Below are 17,369 nucleotides of genomic sequence, written 5' to 3' on the forward strand. Positions count from 1 at the left end.
ATATTTTTCATTTGCCTAAATGCATGTCATTTACCAACAATCCAGTTCTCATGATAAAAACAGAAATGAAATTTATTTTGGAACTTCCAAACTTTCACATAGTAGCTTTTTGGCTTTTGATCAGTTCTAGTTAATTTAGTTTTCAGAATGGGGCATTAAGTCTGATTAGAAATTTAGTCATAATGCAAAGTCAGTACTACAGAAAACTGATCTGCCTGTAAGTGATTTAATCAAATTATTACAATGTTGTGTTCATATATACTAAAGATGTTTCCTGGTTGGAAATAAATGAATGGAGTGTAGGAACATAAGAGAAAATACATGTTAACTTCTCCTACAGAGAGAGATTAAGACCCTTTAGCTTTAGGATGGAAACTCAGGAATATGAACACTGCATGAAAATATTTCATTTTTCTGTAACACCATCCCAGAGCTGAGAAGCTTGTGCTTTAGGAACTTGGCATTTTTAGTTAACCCTTGGATGCTCTTTTTGTATCAGCACCAGGGGATTTACATTGATCATAGCTTGGTAAGATTGATGAGGTGCCTATTGTTGAAAAGAATACGGGATTAGTCTAATTTTGTCAATATAACCTGTAGTGTAAAGTGCGGTGGGTGAGTGGGGAGCATGCTGGGAATGGGTGCCAGAAGGATAGGGTAGAGGGTTGCCTCATTTGACTTGCATTTTCTGGCTGCAGGAAAGTCCATGCAGGCAGTGTGTGTCATAAAGCACAAGGCATTCTGGGAATTATAGTTTTGTAGAGCAAGCGTGGAGTTCACTACTGCTGGGATAAAGATTTTGGTGGAAAATTTTACCAATCAGCTTTTTTCCCCTCTGGGCATGGGCTTCAAGAGCTAAAAATGGGGTGAAAGTTTCCCCCTGACAATAGCAAAGCCTATTGCTAATCTAGAGAACTAGGATTCCTAGAACACCTTGCACTTCCATGACACTGCCTAGCTATACTTACTGCTGTTCCTGTGCCTGCAAGCCAGAAGGCAGGAAGGGAGTAGTTGGAGGTGATGAGGGAGGATGGAATATTGTGTCCCTATGACCCTATAATGGGTCTTAAGCCAGGCAAGAAGACTAAGACACAGTTGTCCTGAGCTAAAAGTATGTTTATTAAACCCTAACAGATACAACTCTAATTAGAACTGAAGCAGTATTAGCAGTTAAAATTCTAGGTTTGTAGCTAGTCAAAGCAGGTGCTCACAACCCTATAATGTTGCAAACACAACTTCACTGGTCAATCAATCCGTGAAGCTTGTCCAGGGCTTCCCGCATCTGATATCAAATTGGGATCTTGGGTCAGTGACAGGCTCTCTTCAGGAGTGTTCCGAATTGTGCTGTGTAATAGAATTCACAGGATAAATTAAGCTATACCACTGCATGCATATCCACGGGAGACAAAACTTGTTTTAACATGGTAAACTTAAACCTAATTCAATTGGAGTAATGTTTTTTATAAACCCATGGTCTAGTAGGGATACTCTTTGTCATCCAGTGAGGCATAATGTATTCAAAATCACAGCCTTTGTTAGATGAAACATTGCAAAAAACATATGTTAATGGAAAATGCCATTAAATACAATTGAATTTGATCAAGCATTACATAGGGACAGTGTGTTTGTACACAAATGCACCCTTTTCCTGCAGAAACTACTGAAGAATTATTTTTACTAATCATGTATATCTGTGACAGGGGGTTGCTCTTGTGGCCAGGTCTCATGCCGGCCCACCCACCTGTCTCTATGGGGCAGTCCACCCAGTCTCACCTGCCACAACTTTGCTGTTCTCAAAAATGGGTGGTAAAATGCAGGAGACTACCCATTACATGCCCCGATGCCAGGGGATACTATCTGCAGCTCCAAAACTTCCCTACACTGCAGCCCATACCTCACAGATGTCATCCATGTGTCATTATGCTCCTGGCCTAGAGCCGGACCAAGCTTAGCTCTCACTGTCAGGCTTCTTTCACACACACATTCACTCCACCCTCCTCTCACACTCCACCCTCTTTCACATGGTCTCTTTCTCACATCAACAACTTGTTCCACCCTGCTCCCTCTTGGAGCGGCTCCCGTAGGCCATAGGCTTTACCTGGGTCACGCCTTGGGTGCCAGATATACAGTCTCTTGGGCCTCTCCCATGACCCTCACCTGGGTAGTGGCCAGCCAGGTTCCTGACCTGGGCCAGGCTTGCCCTGGCCCCTCCAAGGGCAGCTTTACATAAACATACATAAACACACACTGGGCCCCTGGCCTCATGTACTGGGCTCCCAGCCCTCTGTCCCCCCTCACTGGGGCTCCATGCCTCCCTCAACTAGCTCTCCAGGGGGTTGGCCCATGTGCTGCCCTTCAGGCTGTCCCACAGCCCTGTTCAGCACACTCCTTGAGCTGCCCCTTCAGGCTGACCCTCAGCCCTACTCAACCTCTTCTGGGTCCTCACTACCACCCCCTCTCTCTGAGGTTACACATCTACCCCCTCCTTTGGGGCTCCAGGGTTTCCCTCCCCTGTGGAGGCTCAGGTGGCCACAGCCGTGCCTGGCCCCACCTGGATCTTACACCCTTTTTGGGCTCAGGTGGCCATAGCCTGGCCCCCTTGTACCCACAGTGTTGTGGGGGCTAGGGGTTAAGGCACTCCAACCCACCTTTCACTGGGGTGGTAACTGGCCTGGCATTTCCTGGGGGCTCCCATGCTACCAGGAGCTCCACCAAACCACCCATCTCTGGCAGGGTGCAGTTTTAGGTCATGTCCAGGACCAAGAGCCTCCTAGCCATCCCCACCAGCTTACCTCCTGGTTGTTCATGCTGTAGCTCAGCTAGGCAATGTTTCTGCCTCCACTGCCAGCAGCAAACTGCTGTATTTATATAGGCAGCCAGTGTTTAAAAATGGCTGCTTCAATCAAGCACCTGCTGGCTGCTTGACTCGGTCCTTAAAGTGTCCTTAAAAACACATTGTCGCACATCATGTTGCTCATACAGACATTCATCACATATTTGTAGATTATGATCGTCACACACACATCCCACATCTTCATGACTCAAACACCTTTTCATGTTAATTGCTTCCCATGCATCCACTCTTTTAAATGCCCACTGGTGATGGTATCGTGGGTACATGACAACTGCCTCGCTAACTCCAAGACCCGCTGACACCAATGGGCATGTAGTAACTTGAGAATTAGCACTAACAGTGACTATATGAGCAACAATCTGTTGTGCATCCTCATATATGAGAGAAACCATTTCCACCAAACAAAATATCCCTTTCTGCTATGGAAGAATGATCCCATACAATTTTCTTCAATTAAATGGGAAGATGACCCTGAAGGCCTGAACGAATTATTTGAATAACTATATTTTGATTTGGGGCTTGTGCTTGACTGCAAGCTAGAGGCAGGGAGACATTGTATCAAATTAATATATCGGTGGTATTTGGCATTGATGATCACTTGGTCACTGTCCTCTGTGACCTGCTTTAATACGGATAGTATGTCTTCGACCAGTTTGTCTCCCAGGTGGGACAATGATCAAGGGCCTCCAATCTTTTGCATTTCAGCAGTAGTATAGCTTAATTTATTTGCTAAGACTTCAATATTCATGCTAAGACAGCTGCTCCCAGTCTAGCTCCACCAACTGCAGTTGTCAACATATCATGTTTTGTCCGTACATGGACTTGGGCATTATTAGCATACCATAGTGTTAACCATTGCATCCAGCCTTGATGACTAGCTTGCACATAGGGGGCACACTTTGGAACAGCTGCGACCAGATTAAGTTCCCTTACATCTATTTGAAGTTCTTTTATGGCTTGCTGTACTCCCAATAAAACCTGTTTATTATGATCCAGTTTAACAACATGAGGCCCCATAATAGGATTTTTGATTACTTGGGAAAGAAGAGTGTCACAACCCAAGGGTGTGATTTTTGTTTGTGTGTGCTTCGGCACTGCTAAATTATTTCCCGCCACTTGTAGCTTTCTTTGCAGGGTGCATTTCTGAGCTGCAGAAAGGAAATGCACGTTGCAAGGAGTTCCCGCCATTTGTATTCAGATTTGTGCCCCACTATTGGTCAGTTCTAAATTATTCCTATGTGGCGGCTAGCAATTGGCTTGCTAGCCGTATAAGAGGCTTGAGTGGTTTCCGCCCAAGTTGGAGGACTCCACGAACATCAGGAGGAGGAGACTTCACATCTCGTGAAGATCTCTAAGCGCTGAGGAGCCTATCAGACCCAGCGTGTATTTCAAGAAGGCTATAGGGGTCTGATCAGCCTCTAGCCTCTCCCCGTTGCCGAACGATCCCTCAACGTACCCTTCCCTGCACGCACAAGTTCCACGGAGCCTAGCAAACGTTGTGTGAATGAATCCAGAGCTCTGTCCGAGTCCTTAAACTGGGACTTAAGCGAAGTTTTCCTGGAAGTTTTCCAGCCTGCACCGCGACCATCTACGGTGTAAGTAAACAATCTTAAATCAACCATTAAGCGTCCGTGCCTAATTCTAGCGTGCCGCCTGCCTTCCCCGACCTGGTGTGTCTGAGCTGGTGGCCACAGCCCGCCGCGCGAAAAAAAAAAAGGGCCTCGGCCCTCTCCCAGCCCGCACAAAGAGAAATAACAAAATTACTTCAAACAGTTACAGTGATATAACTCTCATCTTCGTTCATCAAAGTTACTTGGCCCTGACAAATACAACTTAGTTTTACTTTGCTTGATTCCTGTGAGCAGGTTTCTCTCTGAACTACTGAAAGTACCATGAGTCCATCTTCATTTCAAATTTCCTGCCACTACCAAGATTGTATATGACATTTGCCATAGAACCTGTGTGCCTCTCCAGATGGGGTTTGTATCACTAAGGGGGTTCTTTCCCAGGTACCTGCCAATTTATAGTTGATAAATCCTTTGATAATTCAAATTACAAAGGGCAGACCTACCTTCCAGTCTGCTGCAGCTGCCCAAACAGCACTGTACCAATGCTGGGACAAATTTTACTCTGTTTCCAACCATCCTCCTGGCACATGGGTTCTAGATCCAAGGAAATTTTGGCACTGTACATTCATGTATCCTTTAAAACAATTGGTTAATGAGGTTTTCCACCTGCAACCTGGAACACTAGGATCATAAGTAACATTTAAATACCAGCAGGAGTCCTGTAATCAAATTAAAAAAGCTTATCTGATAGTTAACTAAAGGTACATACATCACCATTTGATAGGTGCCACTTTACTGAACAATTGGTACCTATAGCTTGAAATTCCCATATGAATTGTTGCTTCTCATTCCATGTATTAAGACAACCTTCCAGTTACAATAATTTTTATTATATCTATATGATATTCATATGCATTTAAACTCTTAGCAACTACAATAAATTAAACAAGACTAACAGCACAAAACAGAAAAGACAGTTTTCATTGTCATAGAAAAACTATGATTTAGGTAAGGAAGATGCTTTTGATTCTATTGGTGGTTCTGAGGCCTTGCAGTTCATCAGTCTTTCTATAAAGAAACATGAAACAAAGAGCTCCCTGCTTTGATAGGGAAGGTATTGATAGCCTTCAATTAAAGCTAGCTCTTAATAATTTTACTTTTTATTATAAAATGATAGGATGGATAGCTTATAGTTAGGATACCAGCAGCCCTTAAAGAATGAGCATTGGTGGGAGCTGGTAATTTTTCAATCACTACCAGTTGCTGGGCATCTGGAGTTTGACCATGCTGGCCTAAAATGATTCCCAAATATTTCACACCCTGCTGCACTAGTTGAGCTTTTTGTCTGTTGCCTTTAAATCCTGTATTTTGAATAATTTATAATATTGCATGGATATTTGCCTTCCAGAATTGGAATGGGGAGGACTCATTACTTATTATAGGAAAAGAAGCACCTATATTTACTAATGTATCTTGCCCAGGTATATATTTTTTTTCCTTTTCATGTTGTAACAAGCATTTTTTCCTTTTCATATTGTAACAAGCATTTTACTAACTCAATTACTGGAAGCCCATGGATGGTTTCCTTTTGTTGAATGTTCCATGGGGAATGCATTTTAAACTTGCAAAACAAAATTAAGAAACTGCCAAGGAAGATACCTCACTAAACATCTGGTTATTATTATTAGGGCCTTTGCCCCCTTTTCAAACCTTTGATTGTGATGAGTAGACCCATTTTAATTTGATTTCTATTTCCTTGGACTGCCTTTTAATTTGATATACAGTAGGGCTAGCCTTATTTACAATTCTAATGAGTCCAGCTTTGATGGAGCACAATGCATTGGGGTTTTTTTTCCAGTAAGCCTGGTACATGACCAGGTCACCAACTTCTCATTTGACAGGGTTTTCAAGTGGCCCAAAATACCTGTCCATCTGATTATGTTTTACCTTTAAAGCTTGAGCATCTGCATTTTTCTCTGCCAATAGTGGCTTAGTGGGGAGTAATTTCATGGGCAATTGCTGTTTTTTACAAAGCCCTAAGAATCAAAGGCTATTTTATGTTCCAATCTCTGCCTTGTTGGCTTACTACTTTTCTTAGAGCCATTTTTAAAGTGTGGTTTGCCCATTTCACTTGCCCCAAGCTCTGGGGATGCTTAATTTCAAATGTTTGACAAGCCCTTTTATTAAACTGAATTACCTTTTTATTGCCTTCTTATCAGCTTGCTGTAAGCTAACCAAATTTATTCGTACAAACAACATTTATCCAAGTTCCTCTTTTTTCATTACTTACAGTTAAAAATGAGATATCCATATCAATTAACATTGTCAAATTTTTACCTACACAAAAATAGTTTAGCTGTTACACTTAACAGGTGTCAATGACAACAAGGATTAAACTGGGGGATGCCAAATAAATTTGCTCTTTCCATGGGAGAGCTAAAGATTTGCCTTGATTTCCCTCCTGGTTACTTTTTATAGCCCAATTTTAACTCCTTGCATAATTTTCAATGGCTGCTGTCTTTTTTTATGAAACAGCACTTTTCTGGGGAAAAAACAATTTTAACGCTGAGTGTCACTGATCTACCCTTTACATTACAGGAACATGCTGCAAAATCTTTTGGATTCATACATTCTCAACACAAATTAACCAAATCATCCACAATTTGGTGGTTGCCTTTTCTCAGCAGATTTACTGCCGTTGTGCCTTGTAAGGCTGTAGCAGCCGGTAGTACTTTTGCAGTCACACCACAGAACTGAGCTCTATATTTATCAACCTTTTTCTTAAGCCGTTCCCTTTCCCATACTAAATCATCTATATGTTGTTTCTGGTTCTGAACTAAGCATGCATAGTGCTTTGCAACCTTCCAGAGATCCCATGTGGCTTCTGCTTTCTTTTTCTCTTTAGTTACTTTTAGTTTGGTGGCATAACCAAAACATTGAATGCTTTACAAGCCTGCTTTAAGGCATCATGTCCCTGAAAGGCATTCAGACTCCAGGGACAGGTACTCTTCTCCCAGACCCATTGTTCTAACAGGGTCAGTTGCTTTACCATTGTCTACTCCATGCTACTGGAAGGAGGTGGTCTGAGGTGGTCATTCTTGGCAACAGGTTGTGACCCTAGACACCAAGAAGGACTAACAATTATAATTTGCAACTGTCTCAGGTTTCCCTTTCCCAAGGACCAAAATGACTTGCATGCATGGGCAGACCTTGGGAACTAATAAATGACCTACCTCAGTCTTATCTAAAAGGATAAACAGACAACCTACATCCAGTCATGCCTTGGGGAAAATCTTGTGTCTAAAGGCTAAACAGGGGACCTCCAACCACAATCATCCAACAATCTACTTCCATAGTTGTGCCTTGAAAAATGCATGTCTTAGAGCTCCTAAATTGACACAATCAGACCTGAATCCCTCTACAGGTCAAAATTACCACACCAAGTTGCTGGACCTACATCCACAGTCTAGACAACATGGGGGAACCTACATCCATAGTCCAAACCCATTACCTGGTGCCCGCATTCTCCACCAATTTGTTGCAGCCCTATGATGCTATAACAGGTCTTAAACCAGGCAAGAAGACTAAGACAAGGTTGTCCTGACCTAAAAGTATGTTTATTGAATCCTAACAGATACAACTCTAATTAGAATTGAGCAGCATTAGCAGTTAAAAGTCTAGGTTTGTAGCTAGTCAAAGCAGATGCTCTCCATCCTGTAATGTTTTGAACACAACTTCACTGGTTGCTCAAGCCGTGAAGTCTTATCCAGGGCTCCTGGTTCCTGCCTCTGATGTCAAGACAGGATCTTGGATTGGTGACAGGATCTCTTCAGGCTTTCTTCAGAGTATTCTGAAGGGTATGATCCCTCATGTCTCTTTATCTACCATATAGCTTGCATTTCTTAATTCATAAAATTAGCTTAAGTCTTCCTCCTAATGCATATTAATAATCTTGCTTCTGTTTGCCAAATATGGTTACTTTTAACTGGAATTCTCTATTTTAAGATACTCTTTTCATTCTTAGGTGGGAGTAGTTTTTGCTCTGATTGTTTGTCTTTTGCCCAGACTATATTTATTCATTTTAGTTAGCCAGTTAATCATGTCTTAAATAGTAATCCAGCCACCTGATAATGCAATTAAGAGTGGGATAAAACAAGGGAAAAAAACATACAGTTATCACACATATTCTGTGTACTAACTTTGTGGCTGGTTCCCATTGTGCCTTCACTTGAATGTATCTGAGCTTCCACTGATTGGGGCTCGCAGCCTCAGGGATGCATGATGGCGACTAGAAAATGATATATAGAGGTTTGCTTTTAGAAATTGGCTCATAGGTAAAATAGATATTGTATTAGAACAATGGTCCAGGGCAACAGCAAGGGTTAATTGATTTCTAAAAGCCTGTTTTGTCACACAATTTCACAGCCTTCAGGGAAGACAGGGTGTCTGCAGCCAGTGGATATACACATCCTGGGAAATTGAAAACTTCCAAACTTTATTTTCATAATAGAGACTGGCCTGGATTCAAGACTACAGTGCCCACTTGCAAAAGCTCTTGGGCTTACTGGTTTTGGGGGAACAGACAAATTAGGAGGACACCAGTAAAGCCCAAATTAGGATGTGTGCATATGATAGGTTTATGAAAATAGGCTTTTGGCTAACAAAACAGAATGTGGACAGTATGACAACCACAGGAAGCAATGCCCAAGGATGAAGAGTCATTGGAGAAGAAAGAATACAAAAGGAGGAGTTTTCAAAACAGCAAGTGGCCGGTTGGCATCAGCCCCCAAACTCCAAGATTGCTGACATAGGACATTCAAGCAAAGAACCTCAAGGTAGCACTTATGTACTGGACGGACGGACTGTACGTCTTGTGTACATTCTGAGTACTGTGGAATTTGGGGAATGTATGTTGTAATCATCTTGCTTGTTTTGCCTGCATTGCTCTTATTTCCTATCACTGTGTATCAATAAAATTTGCCTATTATCAACCGAAGAAGTTGTGTTCAGTCTGAAGATTGTGTTGACGCAGAGCAAGTTTTTGGGTCTGGGTTGTGAATCTAGTGCCAACATATGGGAGGCCCTGACTCCCATGCACTCCCAAGGATGGGAGCAGCAGGTATCTGAGCAGTGCTCTCAGTCTCAGGGGCATGTCAGAGCCCTTGATTCCAATGCACTCCTGAGGCTGGAAGCAGGGATCAGCTTACTGGCTTGCTACTTGCAAGTGCAGAGGGACCCCAGTGTCCTCCTGCACCACCAATATGGCTCAATTGGGATTTGAGCTCTGATCCCACAATTGCACCATCTGCCATGCATGTGTTGCATGGCAGGAGGTGTAATTGTTTGAATTCTGCATCTGATCCCATTACCCCATCATGCCTTTAACTGAATGTCTGCCAGGGGCTTGACACAGCTATTTAGTAGTACGAAGTACCCCAGGAAGCTGCACAAAAGGGAATGGAAAGCTCTAAGTACCAGAGAGGACAGTGCTTAAGTACCTCCTCTGAAGCAGCTGCAGTTGGCTTATACTTCACTCGAGGATTAATGAATATGTAACTTCTTGGGTTCCTTTAGATCTTGAGTTTTGTGGTAATCTACATATTATTTTATTTAATAAAATGCTCATAAACTGGACAAAAGCAAACAATTGCTTTAATCTCTTACAATTAATATAAATGTAATTTAAGGACACTTAAAGAGCAAAGCTGTCTCATGTTTGAATTATGTAGCAGTCTTCTTTTCAAACATTCATCTTTTTACGTACATTATACTTAATTTCAGTTACCTAGGAAAAACACTTTGTTTAAAAGAAAAACACATGCCTGGGCTTAAAAAAAACTTTCCTAAAGTTAAAAGTACCCTTGCAGTTTTTACTGAGTCACAATTTATTTCCTTGCTCTCAACTATCTCTAGAGATGTAGCAAAACCCCCAGGTTTTTCTTTTTTTTAAACTTAAAAATACATTCCCTCCCCTTCCCCAACCATTTCTGACTTTCTCTTTTCCCTCTCTATCCCCTGTAAGTCATTGTAAGTAGTCATAGGTAAGCTAAGTTCTCGTATGCTATTAATGTAATAAGCCCCTTTTTATATTGCAAATAGTGTTCTGTGTGTATTGATTTTTACTGTTTTATATTGTGTTCCTATAATTTTTGCATTGATTTTTATTGTTTCATATTAATATTGTATGGTTTAGGCCTGTGTCTGTAAAGTTAACCAAAGTAATGTCAAGTTTCCATTATGTAATGTCAAGCCTCCATCTTGTGTCCCCTGCCCTATACAATAGGGCCTACCATATTGTGTAGTATGTTGCAACTGTGATTCATACCTACCCCTCCTATGTAAATTGGTTCCTGAATGAATGGGAATGAATGAGGGTGCTTGAGGCATAATGGTAGGAGGCCTCTACTGGATGACTAGTAATGACTGGACCATCAACTCAACGACCCAACCATTGCCTTGCATTGACTCACCCAGGAACCACAGACCTCACCCAGGAACAGAGACAAAACCCAGCATTTGAAAGATAAAGAACCTACAGGAACCCAACATTTGGAAGACAAAGACACTACAGAAACCAGCAACCCCACCAATGTATTCCACCAGACAATGAGGACATCTCATTGCATGTATGCATCTGAGCAGGACTGGCCTTGCCTGGGCATGTCCTTCCCATAGGAGACACAGGTATCTATGTGACCTATAAAAGGGGTGGTAGAGTGTGATTTCCTTGGGATGCCCTCTCCATCTGGGTCAGCACTACACCACATCACCTATCCACCCAGAGGTCCTGCCAACCTGCCTCTGGACAACACCTTGCTAGAGAAGATCCCGACTAGCCATTGAGGATCCACCCTCATCCTGGGATAGGTAGTTATCACCCACCTTCTTCCCCCAAACAAAGGACCTGAACTCTGTCTCTACATACCTGGACCTCAAATCCCTCCATTAAGCCTTTCCTGTCCTGCTACCATTGTGTGTGTGTGTGTATGTGTGTGTGTGCGAGTGTTTGTGCCTGTGTGTGGGAACCAATAACTTCGTGGGGCTGTGTAGTGTGTTGCCTGTTTAATAAAACTGTTAGTTTGGAACCCTGAGTTGGGTTCTTGTCTTACTGACCTGGCCATGCTCCAAACTCTGCTCTCTGCCCCCTGACTTTCATTCTGTCTCTCTCTGTGCCATCTCTGCTCCTTCTCTGCCACCTCCAAAACCCTGGCTCTGCTCTCCTCCAAGCCCCAGCTCTGCTCTCCTCCAAACCCTGACTTTCACGACCCCTCACTTCTGCCCCACCGCCCCTTTACCTCTTGCTCCACCATATCTCCATATATCGCTGCCACCCGGGTTTCCTCCCCAGGCTCCACCACCCACTTCGCTGTCTCCAGCCCTGGGTTTTTCCCTCACTTCCACCCCACCACCAGGTGACCCAGAATAACCCCAGGGCACCAAATGACCCTGAGATACCCCAGGACATCGAGTGACCCCAAATGCCCCCTACTGTTAACACACAGCCACAGAAGTGCATGTTTGTCTGTTTGTGTATATGCATATGTGTATGAACCCACAGGGTGTCTGTGTAGTTTGTGTGTGTGTGTATATAATTTTGTACCATGCCCTCCTGTATAACAGTGCAATATTGAGATACTGAGTGTTGATCTGGTGCATGTCAAGTCAACAGGGACAAAAATTATTTTCTATGGCAGAGAAAATAGTATTCCTTGATTGCAGTAAAACTATGCTTGCTATGTGCCACTATAGGCATTTTTATACATGTAAGCACCGCAGCTCCAGGCACTTTGAAAAGTGCCCGGTGCTGCAACACTTCCAGTTGTATAAGCAACAAAATGCATGTCAGCACTGAGAGAATGGGGGTGGCGTGGTTTTGAACCAAAACACACAGAAGGTGCTTTAGTTCAAAAGTGCACCGCTGCCATTTTCTGCATACTGATGCACGTTTTGTCACTTATACAACTGTGATGCAACTCAGTGCATATCAACTCGCATGTGGAACAGACTTGATTAATTGAGTCTGCTCCAAAGCGGCAGATCTCCAGCGCATTGCGGGACCAAAAAGTATGTGTACAAATGCCCACTACTCTATCCACTTCCTGCTTCTCTGATTGGAAGACAAAACCAGGCATAAAACCTCTCTAAGACTGTAGTGGGGAGTCCCACACCAGCCATGTTGGATACCTTAATAGGGCTTCCCAGCAGGATGGTTTGTGTCCTGTTTCCCTGTGCAGCTGTTACAGTGACTTACAAACTGTCCTTTAATGCCTTGTGTGACAGGGTGGCTGAAACACCCTGCCACAGAAATGTGAAGAAGAATACAAGGAGAAGAAACTTACCCAGAGACATTAAAAAAAATGCACCAAGCCAAAGCAGGAAACATGCTGCTCCCTGACTAATTAAGGAAAACAGCTGGGGCTGTGGCAGTTCAAAAGCTGCCACAGCAAGCCCAGCTGCTGGAGTTCGAGCCTGGGATAGGGAGAGTGGCGCAACAAAAGTAGAAGCAAACATCCATGCCAAAAAAGAAAAGGAAGAACAGCTGAGTCAAGAAGGCAGAGAATCAGACACTGCCATGGGGAACACAGCCAGGAAGAAAGGGAATTTAAAGGGACACCAAGGGAGTGTTCAGGGTTGGTTCAGAGAGACGACGAACAGGACGAAGATAGAGAGGACGTCAAGAGACAACAAGAGAAGGAACCAACCCTGGGGCTTAGAGAAAATCCCCGCTCCCCAGACTTACCTGGAGAGAACCAGTGAAGAGACGGAAGAGACTGCTCTGTCAGTGAGCCAGTCTTGAGGTGTGGAGATAACCGCTCCAGGACCCGAGAAGAGAAAAGAGGCACGGATGAGATTACACCCCTGGGAGGGGTAAATCCGTCCTGACCCTGAAAGTAACAGTGGGGTTAGAATTAAGAGGCAGCTGTCTTGGGACCCATGCAGGGAAGAACAGGGCAAGCAACCAACATAAAGAAGGACCCCTCAACAAAGGAGTCCATAAAACTAGGACCAGACCAGTCCAGTAGATAAGCAACAACAAGCCTGGTGTAGTTAGGGCAGGGCATGGGGATGGTGGAGCCCTGCAAAGATAAGCCAACCTCCTGAGCCTTTCACCAATCCTTTTGTCTCCCGAAAGCATTTGGTACCTCTCGCTCATTAACATCAAAGCATGGCAGGAAATTTCTGAAGGACAGAACACTACAATTCCAGCAGAGAGACAACTCGGCTCCAAGAGGCACATCACGGAATGCTTACACCTTGGATCTGGGGTATGTTACTTGCTTGTATAAATCAGTGTCCTACTTCTTATTATTTTATTGGGCACCCAAAGTCTACAATATCACAGGGGCTCTGTTAGGGCATTGTTGCACATTACACATGGGAGCATGTTAATTGCACTTAAAATGCAAGCATCCATACATTTATGCAGTAAAACATGTGCTAAGCATGATCATATGGTAGAAAAATTAGGACTGCTCTATGGAGATACCAGCACAGCTTGCTTGTTGGTCCCAGCACAGGCACCACACCAGTGTTAAACCAGCTCTGATGTGGTCCCGCATAGTGTTACACATTACACTTTGAAAACAAAGTAAGCATTACTGTGCAACTGCTCAGGATATCTTATAACTTTTAATATGGCATGGTAATGCTTACTGCAATTCAACTAACACATGCTAAGTGTCCCATGCAACAAGGCCTTAAGTCTCTCACTAAGACCCTGCATTTTTGAAAAGCAGTAGGAGGATCTGTGATAGTTATAGGGTAATACTGCTGCACATTTGTGTTGCTACCAACAAAAATTGGAATAATATACATAAGGTCTCTTAAAACCATGGACCCTAAATGTCTTGGCTGTAGTCACAAATAAATGGGTTTAATACAGCCAGTGAAAATTGCACATCATTCAAAACCCAAGAACACAGGCATTTGTAGAGGAACTAAATGAGAGTTTGGGGTGTGGCATATAAATAACCCCTTACCCTCCACCAACCAGTGGGACAGCACAGACCTGAACCACTTCCCCCTTCACAGCTGCTACTATTACATCCTTGATTCTAAATCCATAGAATAATAGATTCGCTGGCTGTGCTCAGATAGCCCTCCCACCCTACCACCAATACACACATCCTCTGCCTCCCCCACTGATCCACACGGAGATGTACAGTAGGCTCCACTTGTGGTAAGCAGGCTAAGCACAGTCTGTTTCACAACCCATTTCTCTGTACTCCCTCTGGTTCTACACATTCTATAGCCTCTTTGCTCCTGGGTGAAATTTTCTGTAAGGAAATTCTTTAAGTGGTGAAATTCTTCTGTGGAATGGAGTGGATTTAATAAAAAAGGAAATGGTAATGACTGCTTCTGTCCTTTAAAATTTGTTCCAACACCTATCATTTTCCCTTTAGAGTAGTTCCACGACCAAAGAGAGGAAAACAGAGTAATTCCATTAAAGGTAGGAGGCTTCTCTTCAATTCCATTAGGGTTATTTTTTCCAACCAGTTGCTCATTCCTACATCAGTCTGTAGATGTTTTTTTTCCTTCTAAGTGGTTATCACAGAGTGATTAAGTCACAGATCAAACCTAAAAAGATCATACAGAATAAAACAAATATGTAATTTAATTGAAATGAAACATTTGATTTAGTTTCTTTAAAAATGTTTAAAAATGTTTTTGCTGCAATTTCAGTGAAATACATCTCAAAGTAGAGAATAACATGAAATATTAGCAGTGGAGAGCCTTGTTTAAAAACTGTCTCATAGATTAAAAAAATCAACATTTTGGCTGCCTAATATTTAAGTAGCATCAGCAAAAAATCTGAAGAATTTAAAAGTGATATAAAATTATTGCAGTGATAAAGTGTAGCAGTTTTATTAGCATTTCAACCCTTTTACTGCATTTCTCTTTTCTCCCATAACTTCTTATTTCGCTTGTAAACTCAGAAATTAAGTCCTGGGTGGACTCTAGTAGCATAAAGGACTTGCAGGCAACATGGTGAAAGATCGAAATACTAGGATACCTATGGTTAAAGAAATGCAGCAAAACAGGACAGTTAAGGCCTCTGGTCCAATCCAATTCTAGTGAGGGCAAATGCATTTAAGTAAAGGTGGAGGAGCACAGCAAATAATTGATGACATTTGGAAAGTGGGGGTTATAATAAAGAAACCAACTATTTGGATACTGTTGATTTGATAAACATACAAGAGAAAATGACAATTGTGCTGGCACTTCTGCTACACGCACAGGTGAATACCATACTTACTTTCAATGCATGCATAGTACAATGATGCTGGAAATTCTGCTGTGTATTAGGGCTGTGTGAAGCTTTGGGTGGTGATTCGATTCGGAGGAGATTCAGCCCAATTTGGTGGCCAAATCTCTGAATCCGAATTGAATCAGGGGACCAATTAAAAGGTCCTTAGAAAAGATTCGGAGAGCTTTGATGATTCGGGCAGTCCCCGGTGGCTGCAGCAGGGGGCTGCAGCCGACTCTGAGCTGGTAAGTACTAGGGGCAGAGGAAGGGGCAGGGGAACTATGGAGGGACCCCTGCTAGATCCCACCCCCTGCCTGCTCCCCCAGCCCCCCTGATCCCCGCCTGCTCCCCCAGTCCCCCCACAGGTGCCCTGCCCACCCTGGCCCTTTAAAGAAAAGCCCCAGTGCTCACCAAGTGCTGCCAGATGGGGGGGTGATCCCCACTGCCCCACACCGCATGGGGGACTCTGCAAGCCCCGCAATGTCCTCTCACTCCCCTAGCCCCCTCATGGCTGCCCTGCCCTATGCAGCTCCAACCCTTTAAGAAAAAAAAGAGAAAAGCCCTGAGACTCACCACTCTTGCAGCGGCCTTGAGGCTTCGGGGGGCTCATGCAGAGCCCCCCATGTGGTGGGGGGGGCAGTGGGGATCCCCCCGCTCTGCCGTCAGGAATGGTGAGTCTGGGGTTGGTTTGTTTGTTTGTTTTCTTAAAGGGCTGGAGCCACAGTGGGTGGGCAGCCATGGTGGGGACTGGGGCAGTGGGGGGTGGTCAGGGGTTTAATGCAGAGCCCCCCATGCAGCATGGGGCAGTGGGGGGCAGCAGGGATCTCTCTGCTGCCCGGCAGCATCTGCTGAGTCAGGGCTTTTTTTTAACAAGTGCTGGGAGCTGAGACCGGGTGGGGCAGCCATTGCCGGGCTGATGGGGATGGGCCTGGCCAATTCAGAGATCCAGAGATTCGGCTGCTGCCAAATCTCTGAATCAGATTTGGCCAAATTGATTTGGGACAGTGATTCAAATCACTGAATTGAATCACTGTCCCCTGAATCAGCCAAATCCAAATCCGAAGCGAATACTAGCCACTTCTCACATGCCTACTGTGTATCTAGATTGCTGTTTTTTTCCTTATGACTTCTGTTTTCAGAATGTATTATTTCTCTCTGTCTTGGACTGAAATTAAGCTAAACCATGCAGAAGGCAGGGTAGATATGCACCTTATGTGATGCAGTGGAACCCACTCTGAAGTGTTCACTGCTTCAGGTACACAAGCCAATTACTTTGCTGTTATATAGGAAGCCACCTTGAAGATGAATTTTGCATTCTCATCTGTGAGATACTGTACTGAAAGGCAGCCTTTCCATGTCTAAAGTGTATAATCTGGGAAGAGCATGCTTGTCCCATTTTATATCCCCTGTGTAGAGGCAGTTTTGCCACTGGCTTGATTTAGCTGAAGATCCTGTGACTCTCTATTATGTAGTCATATCCCTGCACAACTGTTTGGCTTATAACTACACATCCTACCCGAAATATACATTTTTTCCATGAAAATGTGTAGGATTTTATGCTGATCTTCTACTCAATTAAGATTATTTATTCTGAACAGTGCCTTTTGTTACCATGGTTTGAGACCTAGGATTAAGATGGGTTGTGCCCCAAAAGGGTGGGCTATAAATCACCGTTCAATGAGACTACTCACAATGCATC

The 17,369-nt window shown here is 43.5% G+C and overlaps 1 long non-coding RNA gene across 1 annotated transcript; it reads right to left on the reverse strand.

The window, feature by feature from the left end:
- Positions 1 to 8,023: 8,023 nt before the first annotated feature.
- Positions 8,024 to 15,806, reverse strand: LOC132250403 (uncharacterized). Its single transcript, XR_009462113.1, has 2 exons — positions 13,163 to 15,806; positions 8,024 to 8,710 (listed from the first exon to the last, which is right to left on the reverse strand). It is a non-coding gene; the product is annotated as an uncharacterized LOC132250403 (long non-coding RNA).
- Positions 15,807 to 17,369: the final 1,563 nt, after the last annotated feature.

The sequence above is a fragment of the Alligator mississippiensis genome, chromosome 4 (assembly GCF_030867095.1).
Source record: "Alligator mississippiensis isolate rAllMis1 chromosome 4, rAllMis1, whole genome shotgun sequence".
Lineage (NCBI taxonomy): Eukaryota > Metazoa > Chordata > Crocodylia > Alligatoridae > Alligator > Alligator mississippiensis.